The 17,630-nt window shown below is 36.0% G+C and overlaps 1 protein-coding gene across 1 annotated transcript in view; it reads left to right on the top strand.

Annotated features, from left to right (window-relative positions):
* TMEM135 (transmembrane protein 135) overlaps positions 1 to 17,630 on the top strand; it is a 243,514-nt gene that overhangs the window by 158,905 nt on the left and 66,979 nt on the right. The gene's annotated exons all lie outside the window — the stretch shown is intronic.

The following is a 17,630-nucleotide window of genomic DNA, read 5'->3' as shown; positions in this document are numbered from 1 at the left end:
TATTTGGTAGATATCTTCATTTTTTTTTCTTTTTACCTGAATCAGACAATTCAACCGTACCAGAATTTTAAAACAACTGATTTCCTGCCAGAACATCCTAATAAGTATTTGATAAACACAATGATAGGATTTTAACTTACTATGACTTTATCAAAAATTTATATGTACATTTTAAAGTGATGCTGCTGCTGTTATTCTTGTAAAGGGACAGCCAGGCCATAAAAGGGAAAAATAGATCAGACTTCAAGGTAGGGAGAGCTTGATTTGCAAAAGATTGGTGGTGGGTGCATAATATTTTTTGTCAGTTATTAGTGACTGAAAAATCATTGCAGCTCACTGGCAGTCTTTGTGAAATTGTTTGAGCTACCATATAGTTTCTTTCTTATATTTTAACAATTTAGGGGTGAGGTAGGGGAGTTAGGGACAATGACAGCATTGTTTCATTGGTTTCCAAAAATTGTGTATTGTATTCAGATACATTATTAGAAAAATATTGTACAAAGTTCACATGGTTTGATCTTTATGTCTATCTAGTCTGAAGGTAAAGCATATCTACTGGGGAAAATATTAAAAAGGGAAAAATTTAGAAACCTGTCTTCTGTTGACCAGCACAGGAGGAAAATACAGTATCAAGTAAATTTTCTTTTAGTGAAAATTCCTAAAAGAAGATAGTTAAATGCAGCAATCCTTCCAGTATGACACTTAAAGAGTGTATTTGGTCAACAGTTAGCATTTCTTAGTCATCAGTTTTTGAGGTTTAAAACACAAATTGTTTGTTGAATATAGTGATAATGCCCAAGTTTTAGCTTGGTCCTCAGAAATCGTACTTTGAAAACTGCTGCCATCAACGTAGTATTTTTGGTGTAGGAAGAAAATCAGCCCTATAAATATGTATTTTGGTGTAGAGCTATGAAACCTTTTCCTGTTTCAGTCACAAAGTCTAGGTTAAAAACAACAATTTAAAATACTTTCCAGAAGGCTCAATACAAGGTTTTAGTGCCAAAACAAACATTTTCAGTTTTCTGAGGAAAGGGGTTGTTTTCTCCTAAAAGAAGCACTATCACCAAATTCCTAGTGTTCTTGGCAGAAATTAGTTTGAGTAACTCAACAAAAGAGGTTTGGCAAATGGTAAAATAAAACCATTTATAAAGTACTACAATCAAACAAAACAGTGTTACATGTTTGAACTCTGGCGTGTGTTTGGAATGAACAAACACCATTGTACATAGCAGTTAGCAAGTCTAATTGCATTAAAATATTTTATCTTTAAAACTCGGTTTTATATACAAATACTTGAGGTCACTTTTTTTCCATTAATTAAGTTTTAATTCTAATTGCTTAAAATTAGATAAACAAATATCAAATGATACTGTCCCTAGGTTTCCATTTATGGTAATTTCCTTTGAGAGGAGAGGATAAGGGAATCATTTGATGTTAGAAATTAATCAACTTGTGTTTTTATCCTAACCTACAAATGGGAAAAAGAGAAATGAGACCCCCTTTCAATAGAGAGAAAATGTGTCAATTTTATTTATTTAGAAAAGGAACTTGAAGTAGTAAGTCCATAGCATTATTTTCTAGAAGTGACATATAGGATGTGATGATTATAGTATGAATTTACTTTAAAAGTAATGCAGTGTTCTTAGTATTAAAAGAATGGCTATCAAAATGTGTAATAAAAACTCTTACTTTTGAGTAGTTCTTTTGTTATTTTTTTAATAGGTTCAGTTTTCTTTTTATGTGCGTTTTCTCATACATAGTGATCTTGATTTTCAATCTGTACACCAGAAATAAGGCTTACATTCAGATAGAATCCTGGGAAAACTTCAGAGGCTTGGGTTGAGGAAGGGTAATACGTGAGGAGAGTTCTAGGTCTTAGTCAGCTGGCCATCCATCCATCCAGGCTTCTTTCGATACCAGCATGTTCTGTGGATTCTGTTAGGAACTGGGGTACAATGTTTTGAAGATATTTTGAAAGAAGTCTTTCTGTACAACCCCCCAGTGGGCATTCTTCTTAATGATTGTGCTTCCATTGTTCAATCATGTTATTATTTTGTATGTTGTCAAAACTTTGTCTTAGAACATGTCTGTCACTACGACAGAAAAGTCATGGTTGACAATTTGGTAGAATATTTTTTCTCATGCATACCTTTAAAGTCCCCCCCCCCTTTTTTTTTAAACTTCCAAATATGTACTTATGGGTAAAGCAACCTGTTATTTTTAAGTCAAGGATTTATTATAGTTGTTGATTCAGGCTTGACTAGGATCTTTCTAACAGTCATATGGAGAGAAGAAATTAGTTTCTTTTGAACTTTTAGCTTTTTTTTTTAAACTGAAAAGCAAAGGAAAGAATCAACAACAACACAAGCAGCATGCCAAAACTACTACACATAATCCTGCTCACAAAAAACAATGAAACATGCTACACTTTAAACTATTTATTTATTGGTTTTATTTTCAACATTAGGTATCTGTGGATGGAGAACACATAGTTTAGGAAAGTGAAATAATTCAGCTTCACTTTTTATTAATAACTTAATTTAAAATAGTATCATAAAGCATATCATGACAACTTTGATCCCATTCTGTTGAATACTTAGCTAGAAATTCTTTCCACCTGCCTTTGCAAAGGCAGCAACAAATCCAACAGTTTGTTTAAACACGTAGATCGAAAGGTTTAGGCTTGTTGTCATAGCAAATAATCTATGGACTGTATGACTGATTCACAAGGAGACATATCTTAATCTGCTATAAACATTGAAAAACATGGCATTTTTATTTAGAATCCAATGCAAATTAAAGTTGATTGTTGTTGTGTTTATTTTTATTTATTTATTTATTTTTAAAAGATTTTATTTATTTATTTGACAGAGAGATCACAAGTAGATGGAGAGGCAGGCAGAGAGAGAGAGAGAGAGAGAGAGAGGGGGAAGCAGGCTCCTTGCTGAGCAGAGAGCCCGATGCGGGACTCGATCCCAGGATCCTGAGATCATGACCTGAGCCGAAGGCAGCAGCTTAACCCACTGAGCCACCCAGGCGCCCTGTTGTTGTGTTTAAAACATTATTTAGAACACTATTAATGCCTGCCATTGATGAGTCCTAGTGGACTCTCTGTGAAGGTAGGAATAATAAACCGTTTCATTAGTTTTAAGATAATGGATTTATTTTGTTTTCAAGAAAATGAAATGACACTATTTATAGGCTGTCTGCATTTTTTGTGTGAAAGACATTTGTGATAGTCTTTGAATTTCTTTTTATTTTTATATTTTTTAAAGATTTTATTTATTTGACACAGAGAGAGAGATCACAAGCAGGCAGAGAGAGAGAGGAAAGCAGGCTCCCCACTAAGCAGAGAGCCCGATGCGGAGCTCGATCCCAGGACCCCGAGATCATGACCTGAGCCAAAGGCAGAGGCTTAACCCACTGAGCCACCCCGGCGCCCCTGCCCTTGAATTTCTTTTTTTTTTTCTTTTTTAAGATTCATTTATTTACTTGACAGAGATCACAAGCAGGCAGAGAGAGAGAAAGGGAAGCAGGCCTCTGGCTGAGCAGAGAGCCCAATGTGGGGCTCGATCCCAGGACCCTGGGATCATGACCAGAGCCAAAGGCAGAGGCTTTAACCCACTGAGCCACCCAGGCGCCCTGCCCTTGAATTTCTTAATGTAAATGTAACCTAGTATCTTTGAAATAACTTGAACAGCGAGTGAAGAACTTTTGATCTGGGTCTTTTGACCATTATTGATTTTTTAACAAAAGGCCTTAAGTTCTATTTTTTAAAGTATTGCCTATAATTACACAAAGATCCAGTCTAGAAAATCAGATATGTCATTTGAACTTTAAAAGTTTTACTTCAGGATTAGGAGAATTTTCCCTGAATAATGAAATTTGTATTTTGAAGAAATTTCTTCCAGCAAAGCAGACAGTGAATTGGGGGTTTGGAGGGGATATAATGGCAGGTAATGGGAGGATACTGTTGCAGTTATCCTGGAAGGAAATGGTGGGGATGTGACTGAAGGTTATTATGATAATGACGTAGTGAAGAGTGGATCTGAGATATGAGGACTTTTTTTTTTTTTTTTAAGATTTTATTTATTTGGTGGAGAGACACAGCAAGAGAGGGAACACAAGCGGGGGCCAGGGAGTGGGAGAGGGGAATGGGAGCAGGGAGCCTGATGTGGGCTGGATCCCAGGACCCTGGGATCATGACCTGAGCCAAAGGCATGATGCTTAACGATTGAGCCACTCAGGCCCCCGGATGTATGAGGATTGATGCTTGGATGAAGAAGAGAGAAACACTGGAAATTAACAAATTAGAAAATTAGAAAATGTGTGGAAATTGAGTACAGGTTTTGCAAATACTGAGATTGAAGTGCATTTAAGATACATTAAGAGATATAAATATCACTTGGTTATTTGAGATTAGGGGATAGAGGCTATGCTTGGTTGTCACACCAATTGGTTGAGTACAGACAAATTATATACAACTTCTGTATGCTCAGTTGTTTCTTTACTAAATAGTATAAATTATTATATGGACCTCAAGGTTGGGTGATTAAATTAGACACAGCGTCTTTCAAACTTTTTGAATATGACCCTAAATAAACTACATTTTGTATTGTGAATACACATATATATAAATTTTCCAGAATGATACTTAAACTTATCACATGGAATACAATTTGGAGATTTTTTATTCTGATTTATCTATTTAAAAAGCTGCTTTGAACCACTAATGAGTAACAACAGCAATGTGAAAAAAACACTGAGCTAATACAGGTGATTACCTAGCTCAGTGATTATTACTTTAGCAGAAGTGGAGTTATGAGTAATGATTATTATCTGTAAACTAGGAAAGCAAGTTAATTAAAATGGAAAACTTTAAGAATGAGGGCATTATCTTTAGTGTTAATGCTGTAAGTATATTCATTAAGGTAAGGGCTAAAAATGTTCATTTGGTCTAGCAACCTGGAGGTTAGTGGTAACCAGCTAGAGAAATTTTTGTTGTTGAATTGGTTACTAGATTGAGAAATGTGACATGATGTTCATTTTAAATATAAACAATTAAATCTGTCAGTTATTTTTTTTATAAAGTTGGGAAAATTTTATTTAATAAGTGCAAAAAAAATGTGAGCTGAGGAAGCAGAATGAGTATAATCTCAAGAAGTTTGAGAGGAGAAAGGGCAAGTTGTTACAGGAGTAGGTTTTCCTTTGGATTCCTTTTTAGTTTATTATTTTTTTAGGCAAGAGAGACTAGACTATGGGAAGGTTTGATTCAGAGAAGGTTATACAAGCGGAGAATTAACAAGTTGGGGAATTAGGAAAGAGAAGAGAAATGGTCTAAAATGCAGTCCAAAATGTCAACATAGATAGCTAGATTGTTAAATATGTATTTGTCTGAGCGAGAGATTAGGAGAGAATTGGAAGTTCTGTTTGAAAGCCTTGAACATACAGTTAAAGTGGAAGAGGACTGATATGTTAATAGAAGAGGTAGTTAATAAAAAAAATCTTAGGCCTTTGGCTTTCTAAATTCATTGTCATTCTTAAAAGGTTAATTAACTTGTTAATAAAAATTGGTATGGGCTTGGGAAACCAACATTCCTCAGAAGATATATGCAGCTGAATGTACTTTCAAAATTGGCAACTAAGCTAGTGAACTTACCAAGAATGCACAATCTGTCCTATGCAAAGATAGAGATCATTAGGATTGTTGCTTTCCTCAGAGCAAGCTGAAAAGGTGAAGAAACAGGTTTAAAATTTTGTAAATCACTTTCTCCAGCGATGCAGAGCTTATTATCAAGTCAAATGACTGTAATCTTTCTTTTTTTGGGGGGTAGAAAATTAGTCTGTCCATGTGGGAATGTACTCCCTCTGCGGATGGAAGTTGTAGCAAATCCCTTTTCACTTTTGCCTGTCAGCCTTTGATACACTGTGCCTCGAATAAAGAAATTGCTCAGACATTTTATATCTAATGTAAATGTTTATTGTTTTTAGTAGAAAGTGAAGAGAAATGTTTGGAGAAGTGGTATCAACTCAAAATGCAACTTCTTATGGACTTAAAGTGCACTTCTACTGTGATTACAGTAGAAGTGGTCAGTTGTCTTTGCAGTTTTATTTTCAAGAATAAAAATGGCATTTTTGGGTGTTTTTCTAAATGTAAATGTTTTGTTTACTTTTACTGATGTTGAAGTTCAGGAAGTGATGACATCCACATGTTACCAAGTCAGTGATGAGTTTATACCATTAACATGCCAGTTGGTTTATTCTAGGAGTTCTGAGGGTCCCCTGGATATTGGGGTCTCTGTGAATGAAGATGGCAGTTTTGCAGTTAAAATAAAGGATAGACCTTACTTATGTTTATCCTTTTTTTTTTTTAACTAAGAACCTGAAGTACACTTCTGACCTAAAACAATTTTAACTTCTGTTAGCACTGTTCACCGAATCAAGTTGGTACCATTTAGTTGTATTTGTATTTATTTTTTATTGAACCTGTAAGATACGATGTAGCTAGAATTTAATGGTAGTAATAGCTATGTCATGAACAAGAAGTCATTTGTTCCAAGTTCTACAGTTGTATTTATTTTATTGAAAGAAGAATAATTCTTGTAGGTAATTCTTCTTAAGCAGTTAGGAGAAATGAAAATGTTTTTGTTTTGGAAACAACAATTCACAGAAGATTTTAACAAAGCATTTTCCAATAAAGCATTTCATTTTTGAGCAACAAGAAATCGCTCCTGGGTATAAGAATCTGTTACCTTAACAGAAGTCTCAGCAAATCAAATATAAGTAAGAGAAATGATACAATAAATCTCTAACATTAATGGTGAATTCTTGAAATAATGTAGATACATTTTTTTCCCTGATGATGTCAGTAATAGTTCATTAGCATTGGTGATTATTGCTGGAGGTGTTTGGGTAAAAGAGTATCCCATAAATGTTTGAATAAATGATACTGAGTTTAAAGTACCTAATGATTAGAAGTAAAATTTTTAGCTTTTCAGAATTTTCATATACTTAATGAAACACGTAGATGTGATTTTAGAAGTTCTATGGTGTAATAGAAATTGTATAGTCTTCAGTGCCTCACGTTCAAACAAACCTCTCTTTAGGTTTTGGCTCTACCACTTACTAATTCTGTGGCTTCGGTAAATTATTTCTCTGGTTGGTTTTAAAATTTTTCATCCATAAAAGTATCCCTGTGGCAATGAGAATTTTAGAACAGATACCCCTCAGGAAAATATGTTTTTAAAAGATATTTATGTTTCCAAACCAATACTTTAAAGTTAACATATAAATGAATCTATAAAATGTATTTGGAGTATAGTGCCAGTGGTACTATAGAAACAAACGATATTTATGAGAATATATTTTTATTTCTAATATGTTAGAGCTAAAGCAGAAGGCGGCTTGGGATTTATCCAGTTCTTGAGCTACTCCACAGCGTCCTCTGTTGGAGAAAGAGCTCCGAGCATAGGAGACTGGATTGTGAGGGGATGGAAGAACAGAATTAGACTCTGAGGAAGAGAGTGGTTAAAAACAAAATGAAACAGGGGCGCCTGGGTGGTTCAGTTGGTTAAGTGTCCGACTCTTTGTTTTGGCTCAGGTCGTGATCTCAGGGTCATGAGATGGAGCCCCGTCTTGGGCTTGTGCTCTGTGACGAGTGGGTTTAAGACTGTCTCCCAAAAGAAACAAAATCAGGCTAATCTGCAAGAGATTGCGATTATGGTTTAACCTGGGGCTTTCTGTTCACGTGTCTTCCTTTTTCTTTCTTCCTGTTCCCTATTCTGATGCCACCTGACTGGAGGGGTGTTGGGGCAGCACAGTAAGTGGGGCTGGAGAAGAAAGGGTTTTGGAAGTATAGGGTGGATGGGCACTGTGGGGTTTGGGAGTAGGTGGGTAGAGAAGAGAGTGAGGAGGAAGGAAGTGTATTGGCCCCAAATTCCCAGAGCAGCAAGATTTGGCTGTATTTCTGTTGCCAGCCTTTCTCTCAACAACTTGCTAATCCATCCATTCAAAATTGGCTTAAAAAAAAATCTAAAGATGTTAAATGGTTAAAATGGGTAAAGAATGGAACCAAACAAGGTTATGGGCATTAAGGAGTACACTTGTGATGAACACCTACTGGTGTATGAAATTGTTGAATCACTGTATGTACACCTAAAAGTAATGTAACACTGTATGTTAACTAACTGGAATTAAAATAAAAACTTAAAAAAAAAAAAAGAATGGAGCCAAACAGGGCATCCTTTTCCTTCCAAGTTCCAAATGTCTCTAGGCATCATACTGCATCATATTCTATCATAACTTGACGAAATAAAGCCACGGGTGACTCCTGAAAGCATCTGTAGCACTTTTTTTGTCATTTTAAAGCAGCTGCTGTGCACTTGACCCCGTTTTCACGCAGTTGACTGTTTCATCTCTTTCCTATAGAGGTAGGAATGGTAGAGAAGAGGAGGAATAAGAAAGAGGAAACAATTGCTGGAAGCAGTGGGGTAAGAGGAGGCCTAAGTTATGTTGGCTAGAGTGGCTATTTGTATTGAAAGGATCTACATTCATTTTTGTGTATCTTCAGTGTAGCTAAAAGGCAGTATTTTCCCAGAATTTGCTGGTATATCATCTTCTTGTATAAAAGGGGTTCAAGAAAGCTCCTGTGCTGCTTCTGCTGTATGAAGTTCCAGTGAGAAGTTGGCTGTGCGTGAGGAAACGGACAATGTCAGACACCAAATTGGCTGGCATCTTGGTCTTGGACTTCCTAGCTTCTGGAGCTGTGAGAAATAGATTTCTGTCATTTATAAGCCATCCAGGGTCTGGCATTTTGTTATAATAGCTTGAGCTAAGACAGCTGGGAAGGGCTTTTCAATTTTCTAACTTTTCAACTTTCTAACTACCACCTTTGTGTATATCCTTACAGCCATTTGCTATGTCTTTGTCAGTCTTTCTCGCCTCTCCACCTACCTGCCTTCCCTCAGTCTTCCTCTTCCTTCCTTACTCCTTTTCCTCCCCCTCCTTTACTTGTTTCCCCTCTCCTTCCACATAGATATTTTTATGTTCTCTCTCCAACTTCTCAGTTGCTGGATGATGAAATGCCTTTTCTTGGCATATTTGCATTAGAAAAGACTATGAACTTTCTGTGATTAGTCTAAGCAGCAAGCGTTCCCTTGAATTACACACACTTATACTCACATCCACTTGTCCAGGTGCACACAACAAATTATGAGAAGCAGTAGAAAGGATTCTGATAGCAGTCTTCAGTTCTTCACTAAAAGAAACTGGTGGTAACTCTTAATAAGCTCAACATGACTGAAATAATGATTCCAAGTGTCTATTCTTTCAAAGTTCTGGGAATCCTCTTCTGTGTGCTATCTTCTGTTTAAGGAGAATTATTACTAATCACAGATAGTTCTTAGACTTTCTTGATAACGGATGTACAAATTTGAAGCAGTTAACTGCTTATTTTATTGGTTATGAGGAATGCTGTAATTCACTACTTTTTTTTCAAGCCTGACTCTTTGTTTCTGTTGTTTTCTACCCTGTGAGTTCTCTTGGAGGTAAGTAAGGGGCACGACAGTGTGGCAGAGTTGGTTGAGAGCATGAGCTGCGGAGCCAGGCTGCTTTATGTTAAAATCTTTGCTTCATCTAACTTGTTTTGTGATCTTGGTGAAGCTGCTTAGCCTCTCTGTGTGTCAGCTTTCTCATCTTGAAGTGGAAATAGAGATAGTGCTTACCTTATGCGATTATTGTAAGAATTAAATGACTGTCATATTGTACATCCTCAGTAAGTGTTAGCTCTTTTTATTATTTAAGTCTGAGCTGTGTAGATCACATAATGTCTGATTCTATTTATATGGTATGTCCAGAATAGGCAAATCCATAGAGAGAGAAAGTAGATTTACATTGCTTATGACTAGGGGACTTGCAGGGAAGTAACTACAAATGAGTGTTTTCTTAATGGTGATGAAAATGTTCTAAAAGTAATTATGGTGATGGGTACACTAGGCTGGGAGCATAAAAATCACGGACTGTTACGCTTTAAATAGTGAGTTGTATGTTACGTAAATTATATCTGTTAACATGCTGTTACAAAATGTGATCTGGAAACAAATCTTTGTTGCACAGGGGCATGGTGTTTCTTGTGTTATCACCATGAGATATCCTTCTGATTGTTGCATCTCAATCAAACCAGATTGCTGCTGGTTTTCCTGGGCACACAGGCATACATTGAAAGAAACCATCAGGAAACTGACCTTTTTCTCGGGTCTATTTGAAGGAGTGGTCCTTTGGAGAGTGACAGAATGAAGAACATGGACATGCCCTATAGAGCCTGTCAGCTCTCTTTCCAGAACGGTCAGAACTGCAGTTTAGAATGTGCATGCTCTTAGTTAAGAGACACTGCACTTTGGAATTAGAAGGAAAACGAAAGAGGAAGCTACCGTAGAAGTCGCAAGTTTATATAAGCTTGTTAATACAACATTGTGCTGAAATTTGTTTTTTTGATATTGCTGAGTTAGGATGTTAAATTTTTTACTTAGTAGGAGGATTGGAAAAGTGCAGTTTAAAAAAAGTTTTATAGGCTTGCCAACAAAGACTGATTTCAGAAATATATGCAGATACGGTATAATATCAAAAGTACTTACTAACTGGTAAGTAGTTAAGATGAAGGATGAGATAAATTTATTTATATGAAACAGGTGTTCAGTGAAAATATTCTCAAGTATAAGTCTGACACATTCTTGTTTATCAAAATGAAAAGTCATGGATTGCCATTTAAAGACTGATCATGAGGACATTCTTTCAATACCTAGAAAGTTCATTGCTGATACATTCCAATTTAGTTTGAATGAAAATTAAATTATATAGTCTTTGGCAAAAGAAATTAATAGTTCGTGACTTGATTATATTTTGAATATGTAGTTCATAGATTATATTTGATTATATATTAATATTGATTATATTTTGAAGAAGAATTTTGCTCTATTTATTTTGAGGGAGATGTTTCAAAATTGTTGTCCTTGCCATAGAAAATTATTGAATTGAATGGAAGGGTGTAATAGAGAATTAGATTAATATTTATATTGTATATCATCCATTTTTTTCTTTCATGGTCTATTCTAAACATTTTTTAAAAAGTCGTAACAAAAATTGGAAGTATTTGGATTTATCGCAGTCTGTATCCTTAAAATGTCAAATAAAATCTCCGCTCTCAAAGGCTTATTTTTCGTGCTGCACAGTTTTAGTGACAGGGCTTCCTGGGGGAGGAAGTATGCTACAGCTGCACTGAGCTGAAAGTCATAGTAAAAGAATATTTTTCCACCGTGATCAGTTTTCAGCACAGATTCTGTCTCTAATGTGTGATTGAGTCACTGAACCAGGGAGGTGTTTACCTGCAAGGTGAGCTGGTCGAAAGGGGAGAAGCTTTTAAGTTCTACAATTTCACCCATAGTCTTCTCTAGAGGAAGAAAAAAGTGGGTCTCCTCCCTTTTTATGTGCTCTTGTCAATCACAAAGCCTCTTTGTACTGGTGGGGCCTGGATGGCCACTGAAGGCTGGCTGCTTATCCAGTCCCCTCATCCTAAAATGCAAAATAAAAGGAAGAGGAACACATAACTTTGGCTTCTCAGGCCTTAGAGAGTAAGTCGCCTGTGGCAGCCTGGGCTCTGAATCCAAGCGACCTTGGAATGTCTTTCTGAGGTGATTTGCTTGTTCACTAAAATGCAGTATGTAATTCTTACGGTTTAAGCTCCATAAGCACATTCAGAACAAGAATGATATTCATATCAGTTAATGGAAAGCAGTTGAGTTTATCAGATTTAATGTCTTATAGAAACATCAAGCTCTACTAATAGCACAATTGCTATTTTAACTTATGCTTCTTGCTTGAGTGTTAAAAAGATTCCCAGTTGTACCAATTGTAATTGTACCAGTCACAATATTTGCACAAACCCTTCTTTTACGGTGTCATTTTAAGGTATTTTCATGGATTCTTAGAAAAAAGGAGACTTCCCTCACCTTTTAAAATTACTGGCAACTTCTGGTATGAAACATGTAGGGAAACTTGTAATAGCAAGCCAACCTTGTTGAAATTAATTGAGTCCTGAGACTTTTATAGTCATTAAAGTTTTTGATTGCTTTACTAAAGTTATTGACTCTTTCTTTTGGATTTTTAGATTATATCCCTTATAATTTTCTATTACATTCTAATGATAGGAAGAACTATGTGAATGAATATGAGTTGGACTGATGAGGCTTTCACATTAAAAGAATATCTGCCTGTGAAATAGTGTTCTTTTAAATTATTCTTTAGAAGAGCAAAACTAAAATAGTTTCAATAAGGATGAAAAAGAAAGGTTTTGTTGTTAAATGAGGTATTCCTTTTTATTGATTCCAAAGTACACACTTATTAATGTTCAAGAGGTATAAAATGAACTATTATAAATTTGAATGTCTAATGTGAAATCTATAAGGAAATTCTCAAACTTTTATGTGCATACAGCTCACTTGGAGATTTTATTAAAATTCAGATCATCATCTGATGATTCAGTTGGTCTGGGGTGGGATCTTAGCTTCTGGATTTCCAGCAAGTTCCCAGGTGATGGCAGTGCTGCTGGCCCTGGGATCACATCCTGAGCAGCAAATCTGTAAGTCATCTCAAGAAATAAATTACAAAATTAAAATTAAAAAAAAAATATCTGGGACTTTAATCTGACTGTCTCTTTTGGCTATCTGTTCTAGTAGTTGACAATATATAGAGTCAGGACATTTCCCCAAATATCCTAAACATCTCTAACAAGGGAGCTTAGGCTTACCCCGAAGTCCTCTTCTCAGATAAAATAGAAAACAGCTATTCATATACTCACTTCGGATGCATAGGGAGTATTAGGTTTCTTTTTCTCTCTCTCACATTTTTCTCAACATCAACTTCTTTTCATTTATTATATATTTTACTTTAATTTATTATCCCAGTTTTAGCTGCAAATCATCTAATACCATAACGTGTAACAAGCAAGTTGGCTGGGCTGGCTCTGTGTCTCATGCAGGCCTGTGGCTCAGTTTTAGGGCAGGTCTGCTCCTCATGGATTCATTTTGATGCCCACACTGAGGGGACAAAGCTACACAGGGAAGGCAGTTCTCAGGGCAGTGGAATGAGGTTTGTTTTTACTAACACCACCTCCAAAATATTTGTATGTATCTATCTTCAGTGCTTTCTTTGCACACATCTATATTTGCTCATTTACCAAGGCATTCTTTTTCTGATTCTGAGTTCCTTAGTTGGGGTTCTGAGTTGTTTTTGTTGTATAAACCATACTTACAAGGGGTTGCCTTTCCAAAGCATTCAACTCAGTTTCCATAGCAAAAAAAAATTAGTCCTTTTTGGTTTATGTAATATGTAGGTCAGTTACATAATTACATTAACAAATATAAATGACAAACACATCTGGGACAAACACAACTGATTTTTGGCAGACGTACAACTCAGCTAGTGTGAACAGATGTGTATGTGGTCATATTTGAGAGGGGTGTTTTTTATCTCTGAGCAATCAGTGTGAATATTAGAATATTTTACAGAGAGAAAATAGAAAAGCTAAGATAAATTTGTCTTATTAAAAGTAGTCTCCTAAATGAAGATTAGATAATTTTTTATAGTAAAGAGCACATTTAAAATACATTTACTAACTTCTGATCCTACACCTTTTCCCCCTGCAGTATCATCATCCTGGCTTATTTTCCATTCTTTCAGGATTTCTTCTATGCCTGAAAGTTCTCAAGATTTGGCCCTTAACCCACCCCCCCAACACATCTTTTTTTTTTTTTTCTTTTTTTTTGGCAGTGGGGGGATGGGGCTTGTTATTTATCCTAGTAGAGCCAAACTTCAGTCATACTTTCACTGTAGGAATCGGTTTATATATTTGACATAGATCTTGATGCCTATTTATTCTAGCCTAAAAATAAATGAGGTTCAAGAATTCAGGGACTATATGCTGATTCAATGTTAGTTTAAGTTCATTTGACATGTTGCATAATTCCATAAACAAAAGTATTTTCCTTTAAAGTGAATATTACCAATACTTAAAGTTTCAGAGGATCGTTTTTAGATTTTAGAATTTTAGGATTAGATTTTTAGAGTAGGGAACAAATTAGAGATTATGTAATAAAGCATTGTCCCTTTTTTAGAGAGGAAACAGAATCTCTGAGATTTTTTGTGACTTGTCTTAGCTCAGTCAGCAATTAGGGCAGGGGTAGAAGTATAATTTTGAATAATTTGCTTTAAATACCATAAATTATTTCAAAACAGTTGAATATTTAGAAATTTATGTGAGGAACATGGCAAGTGATTTAGCTATTTTTGTACTCTTAAATGTACAGTGTAATGGAAAGCCCTTTTTGAGAGGAAAGATTAAATTAAATGGAAAAATCTAGAAATTAAGGAAGATAGAAATTTGGTCACAATTTTCTTAATGCATGTTTTGGGTTTTGTGTATAAAATAGTTTTAACTATAACAGAAATACTATATCATGGGATTATTCTTCTTTCTATTTGAAATAATATTTCTGATTATTGCCATTAGAAATCCTTGGAATTCCTTTCTTGTGACTAGATTTTAAACTAGAAGCGAGAAAAGCTCTTTTGTAGTCAGATGGCTATGCTTTCTGTCTCTGTGTTTCAGCCCCTCTCTATTTCCCTATCTTCCTCCCTGCCTCTGCCCTTTTCCACCCTGTTTCTTTTTCAGTCTTTTGGTTTTTTGCTTTATTGTATCCTGTCAAGGGAATAACTAGAATTGGTTTATGGCACTTACCATTAAATATTAATCATTTCATTTTAAGTATGACAAATGTGTCTGTGAATGGCATTTTAGAATGGAATTAAATTTATGTTACTCCTCTTTATGCCTTATTATTAATTTCTTAAGATGAAGAAACTATACATTAGCATATATTTATAATCATCTCTGAAATTTTATCATGAATTGATCCTGTTTTTACAAAATGTGAGTAGATATGTATTAAACAGCAGTTTGTACATTTTAAGGACTTCAGTTTTAATTTCTGCAATATAGTTGCAGCCTTAAGGCCAGTGCATATATATAGTCAACTGTCACTTAAATTTAATCTTCTAAAGGTAAGATAGTAATTTCATGTAGGGACTTAGAAATGTATTGAACTAGATTCTGTATTTATTACTTTTGAGGACATTATTTTACTTCTGGTATTAAAGTTTATTTTGTTGAAAAATAATTGATTAGGTTTCCAAAGAGATTTTTATAAAAAGAGATTGTTATTTTTTAAGCTCTGAACTACTTGAAATTTCATAAGCTGAGTCTGAAGCTAGGTTGTAGAAGACAAGTTTTACATTCTTGGTTTTCAGATCAAATTGGCTATAGAAATAATAAGCTACAATTGAAATATGAAACTTTGATGTAAAGCAGAAATTGGAATGTTACTAACAGCTGTTGTCAGAAAAGAGAGTAGCTAGAATTTTATTGTGCGTCTAGAACATCTCACGAGTCTCATCTTTTAGCTTACTGAATTTAGTTCTGATTCTGCTCTGCTTCATTTCCCTTCAAGAACCAAATATTGTTTCCTCTCCAGAAATGAATTAAATGGGTATTAGGCTGATCATACCCACCTTGTATAACGTTCTGTCTTGTCTAAAAGTATTCTTTCCAAATCTTAATTCCTATTTTTACAGATTAATAACATCTAGATCTGTTGTAGATCTTGACCTCCTGCCTGTTTCTAACCCTGCAAATCTGACTAGGTTCTCTTGGCTGTTGAACTTTTTAAAAAAAGATTTTACTTATTTACTTGAGAGAGGGAGAGAAAGGGGCAAGAGCATGAGCAGGGGGAGGGGCAGAGGGAGAAGAAGACCCCTCCCCCTGCTAAGCAGGGAAGCCTGATGCAGGGCTTGATCCCAGGACCCTGACATCATGACCTGAGTGAGTCCAAGGCAGATACTTCACTGACTGAGCCACCTAGGGGGTCCTCCCCCTCTTTTTTTTTGGCTGTGAACTTTTTGTTTAAATTTAGCATGTCTCTTCTTTTTCAGCATCATTCCTCCCCACCCCAGCCTGTCAGTTAAGTCTACTCTGTGAGTGGTCATCTACTGGGTTGGAGTCCTTCATGTCACACTTTAGGCACAGCGTGCCTTATTTCCGTGCTCAGTTTTGTGGCATGTGACTAATGTACCCGAAGTAGAAACTTCTATATTCTCATAGCTGTAACACTTTTCTATAGGAAATAGTAAAGAAAGTCTGATTCCTGATCATGCAACATAAATGAAAGACCTTTTAAATGCTTATGGAAGAGCTAACAATACCCTAGTAGTGAAAGAGATGAAGGTCATGAATCTGAGGAACAGACATTTAAGCTTTATCAGCTTTGAAGGAGTCCTACATTCATAGGAACTTTACATGTAAATAGTATACAAAGTTCCTGGGACTTAAAAAAATCCACCGTACTGGTCATTTCCCAGAGCCTCGGGGCCAGTTTGTCCCTCTTTGGCAATTGGAGAGGGCTGTGGATGGTGACACTTTGATGACAAGTGAAATAATTATAGCTAGCTAGTGTTTACTAAATGCTTATTATGTGCCAGGCATTGTGCTGAGTGCTTTTTGAACAGTATTGAGTTAATCCTTGGTAGTACCCACTGTACGCTAGGGCAGGTACCGTTATCTTCTCCGCAGTCTATGTGAGGGAACTGAGGCTATATAGTAGGGAAAGGCTGAGTAACTTGCCAAGGATTGTGCAACTAGAAATAAACAGAGATGAGGTTTGCATTTGGGTCTCTCTAATTGCAGAGCCTGTTCTCCTTGTTTTCTCACCTATCTGACCACATGAGTACTTCTGGTCCTTTTCATAGCACGTTGTACATAGAAAGTGTGCATGTTTACAGCATGGTGGGGAAATGGCTGAGGCTGCTTACAACAGGAGGCAGTTGACGGAGAGATGGATAGATATCTAGTGGTCTCTTCCTGTACGCCCACTGAGTCAAGTAAGCGTGAAGAGGGATTTAGTACCTAGTGATACTGTTCAGCCATTTGTGGCAGGCCCACCCATTGGGACGCTCTGTGCTACACTATAGGGGCCGTGTAGAAAACAGGAGGTGAGGGGTAAATGCGTTTTTCCTAAGGTCACAATGCCTCCAGCTCCCCTTACCATGACAGGCCGGGTGGCTTGAGTTTGGATTGGTGATGTGTTCTCAGATCTGTTATATTCCCCCTTCTCTGTTTTTCCCTTTCTGTCTCCTGTAGTCAAAACAGCATATATTATTGATGGTTGAGTTTCATTGATTCAGGAAATATTTATTGAGTATTTTTATGTGCTTTTGTTGTTAAAGATTCACGATTAGCCAGCAGAGATGATAGCTGTTGCCATGGTCTCGATGTTTGTGCCCCCCTTCAGGTTCATCTATTAAAATTCTAACCTTCAAGGTGATGGTATAGAAGGGGAGGGGACTTTTGGTGGTATTAGTCTATGCAAGTGGAACCCTCGTGAATGGGATTAGTGTCCTTATAGAAAAGGCCCAAGAAAGATACTTTGTTCCTTTTGCCATGTAAAGACATGGCAAGAAAGTGTCATCCACAAACCAGGAAACTGGTTCTCACCAGACACTGAATCTGCAGGTACCTTGATCTTGGA

This window comes from Lontra canadensis, unplaced genomic scaffold (assembly GCF_010015895.1).
Source record: "Lontra canadensis isolate GAN:19392208 unplaced genomic scaffold, GSC_riverotter_1.0 scaffold7, whole genome shotgun sequence".
NCBI classification, from domain to species: domain Eukaryota; kingdom Metazoa; phylum Chordata; class Mammalia; order Carnivora; family Mustelidae; genus Lontra; species Lontra canadensis.
The sequence above is the reverse complement of the archived record's forward strand: the minus strand, read 5'-3'. Positions and strand labels throughout refer to the sequence as shown.